This window comes from Microtus ochrogaster, chromosome 8 (assembly GCF_000317375.1).
Source record: "Microtus ochrogaster isolate Prairie Vole_2 chromosome 8, MicOch1.0, whole genome shotgun sequence".
Taxonomy (NCBI): domain Eukaryota; kingdom Metazoa; phylum Chordata; class Mammalia; order Rodentia; family Cricetidae; genus Microtus; species Microtus ochrogaster.
In genome coordinates, this window is record NC_022015.1 from 15,730,688 (window position 1) to 15,747,693 (window position 17,006).

The 17,006-nt window shown below is 42.4% G+C and overlaps 1 protein-coding gene across 4 annotated transcripts in view; it reads left to right on the plus strand.

Moving 5' to 3' along the window:
* Positions 1-17,006, plus strand: part of Dcun1d3 (defective in cullin neddylation 1 domain containing 3) — a 41,743-nt gene that overhangs the window by 15,191 nt on the left and 9,546 nt on the right. The window contains exons 1-2 of one of the 4 annotated variants that reach the window (XM_026781260.1): positions 7,924-8,023; positions 8,941-9,076. The exons of the other annotated variants lie outside the window; for them this stretch is intronic. The gene's annotated coding sequence lies outside the window, so the exon portion shown is untranslated. Of the gene's footprint in view, positions 1-7,923; positions 8,024-8,940; positions 9,077-17,006 lie in introns of those variants that run through there. 4 annotated transcript variants of the gene reach the window in all.

The following is a 17,006-nucleotide window of genomic DNA, read 5'->3' on the forward strand; positions in this document are numbered from 1 at the left end:
AGCTCTGTAGACCAGGCTGGTCTCGAACTCACAGAGATCCGCCTGCCTCTGCCTCCCGAGTGCTGGGATTAAAGGCGTGCGCCACCTTCGCCCGGCTTGCCTGTATATATTTTGTGTGTGGGTGTCAGATCCCCTGGGACTGGAGGTGCAGACAGTTGTGAACTGCCATGTGGTTGCTGGGAATTGAACTCAGGACCTCTGGAAGAGCAGCCAGTGCTCTTAACCACTGAGTCATCTCTCCAGTCCTGAGCAGATTTTAGACTTGGATTCCAAATCAGGCAGTGTGCCCTTTTTCTTGGATATAAAAATCACAAGGTAGATTTTGAGGGTAGAGATTGCATGATTGACATAACCGGTATTCTCTAGACAGTCATTATATAGGTGACAATTGCTGAGTCTGGATAAATCTGAAAGAGGATGGCAGGGAGTTGTAGCAGTTGCCTTTGCTCTTCAGCAAGCCTTTGTGAGGCTAGAGACAGTTGTTAATTTTCTTTTGTTCTTGGGGAAATTGCCATTGGATCAATATGTCTTGGTTTCCTGCACCATTTACTATGGTCTTCTTATTTCATTCAGAATCTTTGTATCCTGAGAGAAAGCTTGAGGCTTACTGAGATGGCCAAGAGGCACTTGTCAGCTTGTGGTAGAAGGAGAGAAGCAACTGTAGACGTTGTCCTCTGACCACTGCAGGGTCAACAAATGAATTAAAAATAGTTCTTTTCAAGATTTTGGATACTTGAACTTTTGTGACAGTTCCAAATCAGACAAAAACATTAATTGAAGACTTAACTTTGAACTCTTACTTAGCCAAGAAACAGAAGTTGCTTAATTTAACAAAGCATTTACCTAGCTCTCAGTCATTGCCTGACCGAGCAGAAGATGCTGGTAAAGTTATGCAACAAGTGAGAACCTTCCAGTTGCCTTCTCCCCATTTGTAGGGAAACTTTTTCCTCCCTGTAAGTAACACATCTTAAGCTCCTCCCCTTCTGATTTGCATATTTACCATTTGCATACAGTACTTGGCTTCATACACATTCAGGTCCCCCTATTTAGTACTTGTCAAAATCTGAGTAAATAGAAGAGCTTTTGATGCCACAGCAGCTTAACAAAACAAGACTAACATTGGCTAAGATTTCCAAACAGATATCAGATAATTTCTCCTTAAGAAGAAACAGATTTTGTAGTTTCCCAGTTAGAAATATATATGAGCAAGGGACTGATTTCCCAGATGGAATGTGTGTCACTCATAGAGGACTTCTGAAACTCAAAACCAGTCTTGTAAGCTAGGAAATTTGGGCCTCAAACATGTCTTTTTTCTCACCCATTGTATTCAAGGGAATTATTTGTAGCTCACTGTCTGCTCAACAGGCCCCAGAGTGGTTGAAAACTTGGTGTTTCAGGAAGTGAAAGGTACTTATTTGTTGCCAGGTATTCTTTCCAGCAGATTCAGTAGCTCTTGTTCTTCACAGACCTTATAGCATGGTAGAAACACCAGACACAGTAACAATTAGATGGTTTGTAAAATCAGTGCTCCAAGATGCAGTGATATCAACACAGGAGCCAGCAGTTCAGCAGCAAGGAGTCCTGTGAAAAGAAAACCTGAGCTAGGACTGAGGAGACAAGAGCAGAGAATCAGGAGGGGGGATGCATTCCTAGCAATGCTAACAGTAAAGTAAAGCTATAGAAACAGGTAAGGCCATGCATCTTGGGGAATACCTTCGTGCATTAATACGCTAGAGCAGCTGAAATGCAAAAGGAGGATGATGAGAGAAGCTGAGAGCAGGTCCAGAAGAGTATAGTGAGTCTATAGTGAAAAGGATCTCTAATCTGGGGAGGGGAGTACTAGGGATTGTACCCAGTGGCTTGTACATGCAAGGTGAGGACTATAGACCATTGAGCCTCGTCCCCAGCTCTAGTAAGTGATTTTAAGTGGGTACATTGGATGCCTATACTGTGTGTGTGAGCACTCCTGTGCCATGGGAGATTGGAATTAGGTAAAGCCCCTGTGAAGTCACTGCACTCAAGATGCCTGAACTGAGTCACTGTAGCATTGCTGAGGAAGTTAGGCATAATCTGACAAAATTTACTGCTTGTGTGTCCCACAGTAGTCAGCAGGTGAAGCCCTACAGAGACCAGGGGATGCAGACTCCACTGTCTCATACTGTACTATCTGTGTTGTCCTGGTTATTACTTTGGTTTACCCCAGCAGGTGATAAGATGGCAGCCATGACACTTAACAGTCCATTGCTTAGACCTGAAGATTCCATCTGCCTGAACCTCCTTGCATCATTTCTGCCTATGGGCTACGGGCCAGAAGTAGATGCCTTTCTCTACCTACGTGAAAGGAAGCTGGGAACTGGGGGAACAACTGGAATGTACGGTTACTGTCTCTGTTTTTGTCACACAATAGGGACTTGTATGAGGTAGTTGTCTGCTTTTGTTTTTGTGGTTCTTCTTCGTCTTCTTCTTCGTTGTCGTCTTTGTAACCTGGAACTTGAAATCTTGCCTTAGTTTCCCAAGTGCTGGAATTACAAGTGTGCCACCATACCTGGCAAATTGCTTAAATTGCTTTATTTCTGAGTTTATTCCCTCACCTATCAGAGAGAGCAGAAAGAAACATCCTTCATGGGTATCTGTGAAGAGTAAGTGGTATGACAGCCACAGAATACTTAACATGTCTAGCAGGGAAACGTTAAGCCTGGTCTTGAGATCTTCCAAACTGTGGGTCATTTCTCCTTGGAGGGTGTAGGCCAGGATTAAAAATCTTTTTCTAAATTTATATGTATGTGTGCTTGCTTGTGTGGTGCTCCTTGTACTCAAGGAGGCCAGAAGAGGGTGTAGGGTTCTCTGGAACTGGAGTTGCAGACAGTTTTGAGGCTGCCATGTTGGTGCTGGGAATCTAACTTAGGTCCTCTGGAAGAGCAGCCAGTGCTCTTAACCCCTGAGCCATCTCTCCAGCCCCAGAATCCATTTCTTGCTGCAGTTTGCAGTTAAAGTTTTAAAGCAGCTGCCACATTTCAAGTTCAAGTTCTCCTCTCCTCAGAGGCTTAGGCACTTTGGTGCCCCAAATAAAACACCACTCTTGTGTGAAAGAACCTTTTTTTTTTTTTTTTTTTTTTTTTTAAGAAGACAGAGTCTCACACTTTGTAGCTCAGGCTACCCTGTAACTTGCTATGTGTAGCATGCTGATCCTGAATGCACAGAGTCACCTGTCACTGCTGGGATTAAAGACAGGTGTCACCACACCCAGCTTGTTACTCTTATTTTTGAGAAACAGTAAAACATGGACCCGTTGGCCAGTGTCTTAGAATTTGTGCCTCAGTCTGCTCATCTGTGAAGTGCTGAGAATAATACCCAAGATACTAGTTAGTGTCCTATCATTGTTTAGTTGTGTGTAAAAGTCTCACACATAGTGCTCGGTACATAGTGAACTTTAAGGAAGTATTTATGGACAGTTTGGGAGAGTCCCTAGAGTACTCGCATGAAGACAGATTGTTCAGTGCCCCAAATACATAGTAGGTACTTTTTCTTCATTTTTAATATAGTGATATCCTTTTTAAGTTGGAATTAGTATGTGAAGTAATGGGTTTCATTATGGCATTTTTATACATATATGTCATTTTACACTTTGTTCTTCTTTATCTCCTTACCTGCCCTCTCTCCCTCATCTCCTTCTCTTGTCGATCCTCTATCTCCTCCCAAGTAGTGTCCTTTGTGCTTTTATGTCACACGTGTGGGTACACTTCCTATGAAGGTATTCTCTTGTTTTTCTCCCCTCCCCCACTCCTTCTCCTCTCTAGCTCTCAGAGTCTCTGTTGGATTCTTTAGGAACCTATCTTTGGGTGTCAGCTGACCCTGGTCATGTACTACACACACTTCTTCCTTCTTGGGGCTTACAGTCAAGACACTGTCACCAAGACAGTATCCTTTCTTCTCTACATACTGAGTATGATCATGGTTTTTTTTGGTTGGTTTGTTTGTTTGTTTTTTAAGACAAGCTCTCCCTATGTAGCCCTGGCTATTCTGGAAGTTGCCATGTAGACCAAGCTGGCCTCAAACTCACAGCCTCATAAGTGCTGGGATGGTTGTGTTTGACTGTCATGAGCCATGAACTCCATGGAAGTAAATCATATAAAATGCATTCATTCTTGCATGTGTAATAGACATAATGCATTTGTTATAGTAAGATGTCATATTGCATCCTTAAAAATTCAGTCAGAAAAACTTAATCAGGATGGGAGGGGAGTAATGACATTGGTTTTTTTTATTTTTAATTGTAAGGTTGATTTTTCTTGGTGAATAGTTAATGTCAGCAAGCCGATACACAGTGAGACCAACCACTGTGCCTTTGCACAGCTGTGGTGGATAATGCCTTCCATTTGATAAGCCCATTGGCAATTCTGAGTCAACTGGGATGAATGGGAGTTAATCCTGGCTGCCTCACAGAATAGATTTGTTGTGTAATTTATGGTGCCCACAAACCCTTTGGGAGGTCTTTATTATCATGATGGTGTCTTTCTGGGTCTTCTGTTGTTCTCCACCAGTTCTGCCAGAGTGATTCTTGCTCTGTGGACCAGGCTGGCCTTGAACTCACAGAGATTCCACCTGCCTCTGCCTCCCGAGTGCTGGGATTAAAGACTTGCACCACCACCACCTGGTCTGAGTGATTCTCATACCTGAAGGGCCATCAACTTGCTGTCAAAAGCAGGTATTTGTCTTTTGTTTCAACTTAAGATGTGTTGATGAATTATGGGTGTTAAAACCTGGAAGTTAAAAAGTTAATGATTGCAATTTAGAAAATTATTTTAGAAGCTCCCCCTCCATTATGCTGACTTAATTTCTGAAAAATGAGTCATATTCGGGGCTTAAAACATTTAATCTTTGACCAGCCTCAAAAAAGATTTATAACGTTTTTGACTTGTAAGTTGCTGCTGAGATTGATTTGTGTCAGCCTTGCCACTGTGGACAACCACAGGAGGTGTGTCAGTTGGTTTCCATCTCCCCACATGGTAGACTTTTTAGTTCTGTCACTGGTAGATATGCACTGTTAAACAGCCTTACTGTTTGCCAACTCACTGAGGAGCCCTGTGGTGGTGTGACCTCCTCCCCAGCTACCAGCACCTAAACTTGTAATACTTGGAATTTTCAATGTATTGTGTTAAAACAAACGTCTAATTCTGGCTATTTTTCTTTTCAACTTTTGGCCTAAAATTGGAAGCTCTATTTTTATACAACATCTCCTAGAAAAGTCACCAGTGTTGCTATTCTCTTGCTACCCCAAATATCCTAAGTGGGCCTGGGGGTGGGGAGAGCAAGAGCCTGCTGTTTCACATGGCTAAGCAGAATGTGTGGGCCTGCCTGCCAGCCAGTGGAGGTGGAATCTGCTCTTTGCTTCTTGGCAAGTATGTCTGGCTTTGGAAGCTTTGTTTAGGACTGTAGTTCTTGGTCTTTTCTTGCTGCCATCAGCAGCGTAACTCATTGTCTCTAGGGGGATCCAGAGGTAGAACTGTGCTGTCCTCATCTCTTTCTGTCTTTGACAAGCCACATGTGTTAGTAAGATAAGTCAAAAGCCACTCATCAGGGGAATTTTTATTTATTTCTATTTATTTATCTATTTAGAGACAAGTCTCTCTCTCTCTAGTCCTGGCTGCCGTGGAACTCACAGAGATCTGCTTGCCTTTCTGTCCACCGCCATGCCCAGCATCAAGGAGTTTCTGTGAGTAACATAGTGGCAGCAAATATCTCAAGACAGACTAGCGCCTTGTGCATCGTGGGCACTCACTGTCTTAGCTACTGTTCTAGTACTGTGAGTAGATATCACGATCACAGCAACTGATGAAAGCATTTATTCATTTATTTGTCTATCTGTCTGTCTATCTATCTGTCTATCTATCTGTCTGCCTATCTATCTATCTTTTTTGAGACAGGGTTTCTCTGTGTAGTTTTGGAGCCTTCCTGGAAGGAACTTGCTCTGTAGACCAGGCTGGCCTTGAGCTCACAGAGATCCACGTGTCTCTTCCTCCCGAATGCTGGGATTAAGGCATGTGCCACCACCACCCAGCTATGAAAGCATTTAACTGGGGACTTGCTTACAGTTTCAGAGGGTTAGTCCCTGATCATGGCCAGGGAGCACAGTGGCAGGCATGTTGCTGGAGCAGTAGCTGAGAGTTCACATCTGATAGATTACAGGCAGAGACAGATACTGGGCCTGTTGTGGGGTTTTGAAACGTCAAAGCCCACCCCCACCTCCTAATCCTTCTTAAATAGCTCACCAACTGAGGACCTAACATTCAAATACATAAGTCTATGAGGGACATTCTTATTCAACCATCACACTATCAGTGGTTCATCAGCAGATATACAGCAAACCCTTGCTGTGTGCCTAGGAACTGAGGTACCCAGGATAAAACTTGTACTGTTTGGAGATCAGACAAATCAACAAATGAGACTCTCAGAGAATGAAACCAAGCTGGTGTTGCAGACCTGTAATCCTAGATTTGGAAAGCTGAGGCAGGAGGATCATGAATTCAAGATCAGCTCCAATACCTATAAAAGCAAACCTAAAAACCAAGCAGCTGGGCATGGTGGGCCACGCCTTTAATTCCAGCACTAGGGAGACAGAGGAATGCAAATCTCTTGAGTTTCAGGTTAGCCAAGGCTATGTCATGATGCCTTATCTCAAAAAGCGAAACAACAAAACAAACAACAACAAAGCAAAACAAATGAAAACCCAAACTATCAAAATGAAGAAAACTAAGACAAAACAAATAAACAAAAGTGTTGCCCCAAATTAATGTACAATGGCACATAGACTGGTTGAATCCATCTCAGTATTCGAATTGAGACACATCTGGTACAAAATGATCTTTTGTTTTTTCCCCAAACTTAAGGTGAGAACATGAGGTGCAAGGAGTCCATAGAGATGTGTAAGTCTAGTTATTTTTCATACAGAGATGTCCTGTTCTTTGTGGAATGCACAGGCAGGGCTTCAGGAGTGAAGGGATTGGATGTGGTTCTTGAAGTACATGCAAATTTGATGGTAGTTCAGAAAGTTGCTTGCAACTCATTGAACCCTCTGTTACTTGGTGCAAAATGTGTGTGCCCTCATAGATACAATTTATTCTGGGCTTGTAGCTACTCTCAGGTTGTCCAACATATTGATGACCATAAGAAAGAGCCTTTGGTCCTACTGCTTTGCTTTGGAGTTTTCTCATGTTGGATTTTCCTAAAATAGGGCCTGACAGGACAACTAAAATAGACAGCATTGCATTGACTCTTAGGTAGTGGCTGTTGGGGCAGGAAATAGACAAGAACTAAGTAGCCTCCTTTTTGTTTTTTTGTTTGTTTTTTTCTTTTTTGTTTTTTGAGACAGGGTCTCACTATGTAGTCTTTGCTAGCCCTGAACTCACAGAGATCCACGTATCTCTGTCTCCTGAGTGCTGGGATTAAAAGCATGTACCACAATGTCCAGCAAGAGATACCTTACTTTACAAAGCCTGCAGTACCAAGTTGCTTGTTGCTTTCTATCATATGTTGGACTCTTGATTTAAGGATCTGTTTTTCTCTATGCATGTTAATGTATCCATGTGCCCTAAAAGCAGTTGTGAAAATAAATAACTGTTAAGAAAATAAGCAAAACCGTTTTAATCTGTGTTTGTGTATGTATGTATGTATATTTATACATAGACACATGGCTATATATTACCCTCATAGGATATTGTGTTTGTTTGTATGTATATATAAAGACAAACCATGAGCATTTCTAGTCTCAGTTTTAGAAACCCAGATTCTTCCTAAATTGGTTCTTAGCACTTAGAGGGAACTTGTTTGGGTGATAGTAATTGAAACCAAGAATTCTGGTCATGTCTTGTTTTTCAGTTTCATAGGATGTGGTTTAGATCAAATACCTTTGAGCTGGAAGAAGGTTGGCTATGTCATTATTGTACAAAGCTTCCAGGAGAGTTTGCTTTCCGTCCCATCACATGCTTTTGAATGTTAGAAGGGGTTCTTCCTTGGGAATATGAAGGTGAGAGAAAATATTTCTACAGTAGAAGTCAGGGGTAAATACTCTGTCACTGTGTATTTGGAAGAGGGCTAAGATAGTTCTTTTAGCTTGTTAGTCATACCATCTTATATAAATAGTATCCTAATGGCTCACCTAGTTGTAATGGAATCTGTCAGCTTTCATGGGCCAGGGATCATTGCTCCTGTTGTTCAGCTGAGAGTACCCATGACGTATTAGATTGAAATTGTGGCCCCGTAAGCTGGTCCAGGAACATGAATCAGGAAGTCATAAGTATTGGATCCTCTCTGGGCTGCTTAAGTAGGAAATCTGAGAAGCATTAACTGTCTTTGTAAGAACTCGCTGACATCTGGGGAATGGAAAAGGGAATTTACTGATTGGTGTATTCATGAAAGTTAGGTTTTGATCTCCATTCTTGAAACTATTGGATTCCGGGTAAAAATGATGTCTTCAAAACCCAGTTTGTAATTTCTCAGTATTGCCTTCCACCTAAGAATCTCATTCTTGAGTTCTGTATGCATTAGATCTGAAACTTAACTGGTAAAGAGTGTCTGTTTAATCTTCACATCTACCTTTTTCAATAGACATTTTACTCTCTCTGTTGACTGTGGTATGGTGACCATTTTTAGTGGTTGGCTTGGTGCCTATGTACCCCTTGTCATAGTCATTGGAACCAGGAATGTATGAAGCAGTGGTGGGTTTAAGTCACATGTTCCATATGAATCCCACATACACACAGCCTTATACCAGGACTTGGGGAGAGAATTGGTGAAGGTTGGGCAGTGATCTGATAAAGAGGCCGAATGGTGGGGAAGCATACATGGTTCTGTTATGTTCTGTAATGTCCTTTGATTCAGTCTATAGCTCAAAGCCCAAATGACAGGTCTGTGGGCTAACTGCGGCCCCTTCTCTGCTTCCAGGCTCTGCAGCCCCATTTGCAGATGAGTCACTCTGGCTCTGCTTAGTCAAGAGGCAGATTTTCAGCCAGTGCTAAGAGGATGAGGATGCATTAGTCTTTCAGGTGGTACCATCTTAACTTTTTGGAGGGTAGAAAAGGTAAGGTTTGTCTCATACTAAAAAAAAAAAAAAAATACATTGTGGAAATTCAGATGATGTTGAGCTTCTTGTTTCTTGTCCCATCATTTAACAACTCTCTTAAGTCCTTGTGCTCACAATAAGGCTGACACTTTACTTGCTGCCTGGATATTTTTCTTAAGATATAACATCTTTCATGCTTTGGCAAAGTTTTGTGGGGGTTTTTTGGCCTTTTTTTTTTTTTAAGGGAAATTGAATTAGCTGACAAATGCAGCATGTTGAAAGTTTGCATTCATTGCTAGAATAGATTTCATAGAAATGTTTTTGCATATTCTTTGATCCATTAATTTCCCTTCTTGGGATTTATTCTCACAAAATAATTAATGATGTTCTGGTTTTTAACTTTATTTTCTATTTATTACCCTAGTTTGCCTATAATAGTGAATTATGGAGAGCAAGTTACCATCTGAGAGTAAGAAATTAAAATAACAAATCATGGAGCCTGTTCATTGAGATGCTAAGCTGTTTACAGTACTTCAGCCCCACGAGTCTCAGTCTCTTTGCTCCCTCTGGAGTACAATACAAGAATTTTGACAGACTGAATAGTAGGATACAAATAAGCCTTACGAGTTAAGTGTGGTCTGGAGCATTTGAGGCGATAACAATATTTAAAATGTATGTTGAGGGGTTAAGGTGGTAGCTTAGGCACTAAAAGTACTTGATTTGCAAGCTTTGGGAGCTGAGTTCAGTAACCCCAGAACCCATGTAAAATTCATTTACCTTTACAAACACACACACATGTGCGTGTGTGTGTGCGTGTGTGTATGCAGGCTTGTCTGCATTTTCTGGACTTTCTAGAATATGTAGATAGTACTTTTGATTTGGCAGTAGTCATAGATGTTTCTGACCAGGTTACTCATGTAGTCGAAAGGAAGAATTCTTCACTGTGCAGCTCTTATCTGTCCCTTCTTCCTCTCTGCTGTACATTAGCAGTCAGCCTCCATCATGGGCTTCTAGGAGGAAGCTGGTACGTGTGGTCTTATAATGGATTTAGATTTTCTTTATAAAGAATAAGCAAGCACTGGGAAATTGATCAGTTACCATGTGATGAACTTGGGGCTTTCTTAGAAACCACATGACTCTAGAAACCACAGAGGGATATTTGTGATCATTCAAGTATTCCTATAAGGCATTTGCAGACAGTCATTTATCATTTTTTGTATCAGATTCTTTCCTCATCTTTTGACTCATTTCACAATTTCCTTTCTTTCATCTCCAGTTATCTTCTCAGCTGAACTCCTTAGAAGGTGACCAGAAAGTGAACAGTTCATGTGGTAATTGGATATTTGAGGACTAATTAGCTATGATTTGCTAACCTTCTGGGTGTCAAATATCTGTATGCTACCTGGAAGCAATGAATTAATGTCTAATCAGCAGTTCACCTTCAGTGAGGTCTACTGAAGTGCCATCCCAAGGAAGGAAGGAAACTGCATACATTGAGCCAGAGTAGAGCTCATTATGTACCAGGGAGTACAAACCCAAGACAGCCTTCTGCCTTTAAACAAAGAATGTCATTGGAGAAGCTGAGGTGGGGAGGCTGGTGACAGAGGAGTGACTGTTATAGTTGTCCCCAACAGGGTCATGTTTTTGATTATTTGGTGCCCAGCAGGTGGCACTGACTAGGGAAGTTGTGGAGCCTTTGGGACTGTGGCCTCTCTAGCAGAAGGCAGTCCCTCAGGGCGAGACTTGAAGGTGATCCATGCTGTGGATTCCAGTGTGACCTCTCTACTCCCTCATCTGCCAACATGTGAGGAACTGCTGCCTCCCATTCCTGCTGACGTGGTGGACCATATCTTCTGGACCAGCCAAAATAAGCTTTTCATCCAATTAAGTTTCTTCTTTAGATATGAAGTAACAGCTAGAAAAGTAACTGAGTGGCCAACCTAGAAAGCTACTGCCTCCCTAACAATGGCCCTTTTGCTTTAGAATAGTTGTGATGGGGGAAAGAAACAAAAAACCTAGTTGTGGGCCAGTGACATGAGAAAAGGTCCAGTTTTTGTTATTTTGGGTAAACATGCTGTTCAGTTCTAAAGCCTAAAGATCAAAATGCTTTATTTCATTTTGGAAAGTTTATTTGGTGTATCTGTGTTGATTTGCTTGTATTTGGCAAGTAGCCCTCAGCCACACCGGTTTAAGTAAGCCTCAGGCCTTAAATAGATATATAGTCTCAGTAGTATCTAGTTATGGACTGCTTAAGGCATGGGTTCTGAGTGAGTTTGTCATTGTGTGGATGCCATTGAGTGTCCTTACACACAGGTCATTCACTTCATGTAGTGTCTTGATGCAGTGAGGGGAGATGGTACATGTGACATGTATGAGCTTGCTGCCAGTCACTCAGCATGCTGTTTCAGAGTAATCTTTTAACACCAGGAAGGTAGCATTGTGAATATGTAGCTCAGTAACGTAATCTTTTTTATTAAATGTTATATACTAAACATAATTATATGTGCTGTACTTTTCAGTTGGCAGTATAGGGTACTTATCTGTGCCAACATCATGAATAAGTGAACACTGTTTCTCCACAGCATTAAGGTGACTATGGTTGCCTAAAAAACTGCTCTGTGATCTAATGGGACCACCATTGTGATCATTGCTCATTACTGATGAAAATGTCATTATACAGCATGTGATTGTATTTCAAGTGTAACACCTAAGGACCAGTGACAGACTAATAAACATAAATGACTTTGTGCCAAGCTGGATGGTGTTAGTCATGTGACCCAGGGTTATTTCCTAGAAATGTAACTTGTGGTATATTTCCTTTTAAAAATATTTTCTCTTTCCTTTCTTCATGCCTCTGTCCTTTTGCACTTTTGAGGTTGGTTGATGTAGCGAGTCCTACCCAACCCTAACTAGTGCTGTGTTTTAGTGTGCTAATGTGAGGTGTTTTAGGACAGAGATACCTTTAAAACAACAACAGAGAAACAAACAGGTTTTGTTGGTTTTGGTGGAGGAAACTGCTTTCCCCACTAAGTAGCTCTGGTAAGACCTACTCTCTGAAGGTGATCTTCCTTTAAGCCCCAAGTTCCAAGTGTAGGGAGCAGTCCCCTACCTTTCCTCATTCTCTGCAAGTTTCTAGAAGTTATTTTCAATTGGACGTGCCCACTTTTCAATCTCTTTTGAAAAGGTTATTCAGAGCCTTTAGCTTCCAAGTGGGACTTGGAGTCTTGTCTCTTGTAGTCTTGTCTAGAGACCACCTATTGCTCGGAGGGTGACTTCTGCCAGCGTGGCTGCCTCAGCCTCTGGCTGCTATAGAAGAACTGAAGATGTCATGTCTGTTCTTCAGTGTCTGGTGTATTCAGGGAGAAGTAAGACCATGGACTTGGCTAGCTCTACAAACTATTGAGATAGCAGTTGGAAACATGAATTTCTTATTACTATTAGTGAGAATGCCAGTGTGTGCTGGTAACTTCTAGCCGCAGGATATCTGCCTCAAGATGGGAACACAACGGAGAAGGGCATTGGGTTGTTCCCTTCCTCAGGGCAGTCTTAGGGAAGATCAGACACACCTCGCTGACACTGTTTTTTGGTATAGCATCTACCTCCTGGTATTTAGCTTCTCATTTCACAGGCTCCCTATCAGCAGCCAACACTTCCTCTAAGCAGGCTTTTCTGACTAAATCAACTACATCAAAGAAACAGTTTGCTTTGGGCTGCTTCTCGTGGCGACTGCTTACCGCGAGTTGGGGTCTTATTGCTACCCTGAAGATTTCAAACTAAAGTAATGAAGGAAAGAGAAGGCTGCAAACTCCCATGATGTCTATCACTCCATTGTTCAGATTGGAGTCACCCATTGTTCTTCTTTTTGGGGCTTGGCTCTGATAGTATGAGCAAGAAGAAGCAAGGGAGTCATTCATTAAGGAGAAAAAGTTCTTGTTTTCAGAAGGTTCCAGATTTTCAACTTAAGTCTCTTTTAAATGGCAAATAGACAAAGGTAGCCCCAGAATATTATACTTTGAAAAGACAAATCTAGACTTTCTATTTTAATGTTGGAGTCACAGAAACTCAGAGAGGTCAAGTCATTTGTTGAAGGGATACATTGTTTATGGGAGTCCCAAATGAGACACCAAGGTGTCCTTAGTTTCCTCTGCATATAGACTAACCTCTGGAATACTCTTCAGTGTGATAAAGAACATTTTCTTCCTGGGCATCGTCATTCTAGTGTGGCATCCCCTGGCACACATTATATCAGAGAAGAGTAGTAAGCAAGGCCAGGATAGCGATCAGAAGAGAGACTGAGACCCTGGAGTCAGACTGGTTACCTCAGGCCAACCCCCTGAATTTTATTTACTTTTTTCTTTTATAAAGAAAATGTAAGTCTGCCAGTGGTGGTGCACGCCTTTAATCCTAGCACTCGGGAGGCAGAGGCAGGCGGATCTCTGTGAGTTTGAGGCCAGCCTGGTCTACAAGAGCTAGTTCCAGGACAGGCACCAAAACTACTACAAAGAGACCCTGTCTCGAAAAACCAAAAAAAAAAAAAAAAAATGTAGTGAGTTAAATGTAACAGTTCACATCATTCTCAATAAATACATGCAATGCTTTGTGTAAGTGTGGGTGGTGTATGCGTGTGAAGGTCAGAGTTCAGTGTCAGGTGTAATTCTCAACATATTTTCTGAGATAAGGTTTACCATTGAACCTGGAACCTATTGATTGGCTTAGGCTGACTGGAAATTTCCCGGTCTTCTTTTTCCAGCACTGTGGTTAGACATGGACTACCATGCCCAGTTTTTACATGGATGCTGGGGGTCCAAACTGAAATCCTCATGTTTTTGTGGGTGGCACTTTACTGATGGGCCAATCTACCCAGCTCCCTGTAATGACTTTTAAAATATAGTTACTACTATATGTTCATTACACAGGCCAACCCTATTGCTCTTCTCTTTTTATTTCTCGCCTACTGCCATTTGAGAAACCAAATAACATCTATGTCTCTGTGAAATCTTCTCAGTGAAGTCTGGCAGGTTGATTTTATTTTGTAGTCCTATTGTGTAGCAATTAAGAAGCCTTAGTTTCCTAATATAAAAGCTATAGCAATTTACTTGTTAGTCATCTTATAAAAGTACAACTGTAGCCCCAGGCCCTAAACTTGTTATCTTTCTGAGTTCCTCTCAAATTTTCTTTGCAGTTCTCTTATCTCCCATTTTTTCCTGTCTCCATTCGTACCAGGGCTCAGTGTTGGTTGGTCCTACTATGGGTTGGCTCAACAACCAAGAGTAAGTCACTTGAAGACAGGCTTGCCTGGTTGTTCCTCATGGAACTACCAATGAGCTAGGCGCAGCTGGAGCTGGAGTACCTCCAGGGACTCCAGGCCTCTAAGGATTGCCCTTGGGTTCTAGCAATGTCTGCTTCAGGCCTGAGGCTGGGCTGAGCTGGGCAGGCAGCCAAACCTGTGCTCAGGAACAGCAGCCAGGGTTGGCACAGAGGAAGGAGGATTCTGGAGGCTGGTGTGCAGAGAGGGAGGGAGGGTGTAAGAAACAGCTGGAGTAAGGTTGAAGGAGAAAGGCTGGGGACTGATCTTGATCTAGTGTAAGCTGAACCAAGTTCCTGTCTGGTAAATAAATACCCAAAGGAGTATAAAGGCTTAAGAGTAGGTTTCTCAGTTAGTGTATGTGTGAATAGTTCCACCTCCCCCACTTTTTTTTCCAGCCCTTCTCCCACCTTTCTTTGTCCTTGATACTATTTGATCCATTTGTGCCACATGGCTAAAACAGGAGAGCAGTCACTTGACTTCCAGTGGTAGAGCTGGGCTGGCTACTGAAGAACACTTCCTGTGTGTAAAAGAAGCTTAAGTCTGTCAGTGACTTTGTGATAGCAATAATAATGATTACACAGAGAGGCGGACACTTCATTGAATGCTTCTATATACCAAATACATGGATTATCTCATTTCCTCTGCTCAACAGCCCTTGGAGGTGCAGTGGAATGAGCTGGTGACAGATTTGGTCAACAGATACCATCTCTGGATTACTGTGCTTTCTCCGTTCCTAGAGAGGTTCCTTGACCTCAGTGTGCTGCCATTTAATTTCCTGAAACTCAGTAATTATTGCACAAAGCTTCATTTCTATATGGCTGTGATTACAATGTGCTAGCAGATAGGTAGTAATATTCATTACTAATAATATTTGTATTGTTTTTGGAAACTAGGCACTAGAGTATCTAGATTATACAGAAGCTGTCCGCAGGTGGCAATGGGAGAGCGGAGAGCCACCTGGGAAGACACCTCCGTTAACAGAGTGTAATTGCCTAGAATCTAGAGATCCTGCCTTTGCAGAGCTACAGAAGTGAATGAAAGAGGAAAGGTAAAGCCTGCCTTGGGTTAGGAACAGGGTATGGCTAACAATTTAAAAGATTCACCAAGACACAACTTGTTTTTTACTGAGGATGAATCCCAAGGAAATCACATCCTGTGGAGAGCCTGATTCTCCGTGTGCTGTGGCTTTGGAGCTTTTTGAATCCAATCAGTGGTGTGGTATGAGATTGGTTTTGTCTTTGAGACTGGGTCTCACTGTGTAGATCAGGCTGACCTTGAACTCACAGACGTCAACTTGTCTCTGCTGGGATTCCCAAGTACTGGGATTAAGCACTATGTCTGGCCTTTTATTATTACTATTGGTAATAACATTGTAAAATTATTATTATTATGTGGAGGGTGGGACGTGTGCACTCATGTACCATGGCATGTGTGTAATGGTCTGGGACAATTTTCAGAGGTCTGTCTTTCCCTTCTACCATATAGGTCCTGGGGATTGACTTCAGGTTATCCCTAACCTGGTGGTAGGCACCTTTATCACTGAGCCATATCAGCAGCACTTGTGAGACTGTTTTTTAGACGAACTTGAGCTAATGACTTTGGGGATAGGTACTATTTACCTTTCCTGACTGATCATGTGCAATATGTAAGTAGGTTTAGGAAATTCAGTTGGTCACAGAGCTAGGCTTCAGTTTCATGGCTGGAGCTTCCACCACACTGATATGGAGCAGGTCTAGAGCAAGCAGCCTAGTTCTAGCACACCTCCTCCTTTCCTGGCATGGGGAGCGTCCTGGACGTTTTTGAGCGTACATGCAGACAGTGTGGTGTTCTCTCTGGAGGCTGGTGGTTAAGGTCTGCAGCTCTGAGGCTGCTCTATTGTTGCTCCCGAGCATTACTCACTGTGCTGTCCCATGATCCTTGGTCGTGGTTTCTTGAACTAAACATTCCAGTTTCTGTTTGTTCTGTGATGTTGGATAAATTTACTGTATGTTTGCAGAGCCTCAGTTTCCCTGTCTTTAAATGGCATTGTGGTGAGGAGGTCACATGAACTAATAATTTTTTAAAAGCTTACTTAGTATAGAGCTTGGCTCTGTATCAAATGCTCAATAATTGATGGCTGCTGTTAGCCAACAGCCAGTGAAACCTTCAGCTTTGAAAGACTGAAGAAGGTTCTGACAGCCTCCTGAACACAGGAGTGGTTGCTGTGACTGGGCCTGGAGAAGCCCAGAGAACTCGAAAAGCAACCCAGGAGCAGTATCCACCAGCAGACAAGAAATACTAACTCTGACTCGAGACCACTACTCCATCCCACTAGAATGAGAGCCTTTCAAAGAAAGGCACTATGACAGAAGAAAGCCGGCCTTCTGTCACTGGGTGATTGATCATCTGCCGACATTGATTTCCCCCTTTTTCTCATCTGCTGAACATATTAATAGCCTTCAGGCTTCAACTGGTTCTGCTGTATCAGGTCATCAAAAGATGCTTTTACATGAAGACCCAGCAGAGTAAATGGGATTTAGGCCTCTACGGTAGCCCCATCTGTTCTGCCCTTACCTTTAGGCCTTGGTGCCAGGCTTTGGAAGGAACTGCCGTACTGAGGCATCTGTCCAGTGGGGGCGGGGTGAGTGGCCTGGGTAGGTG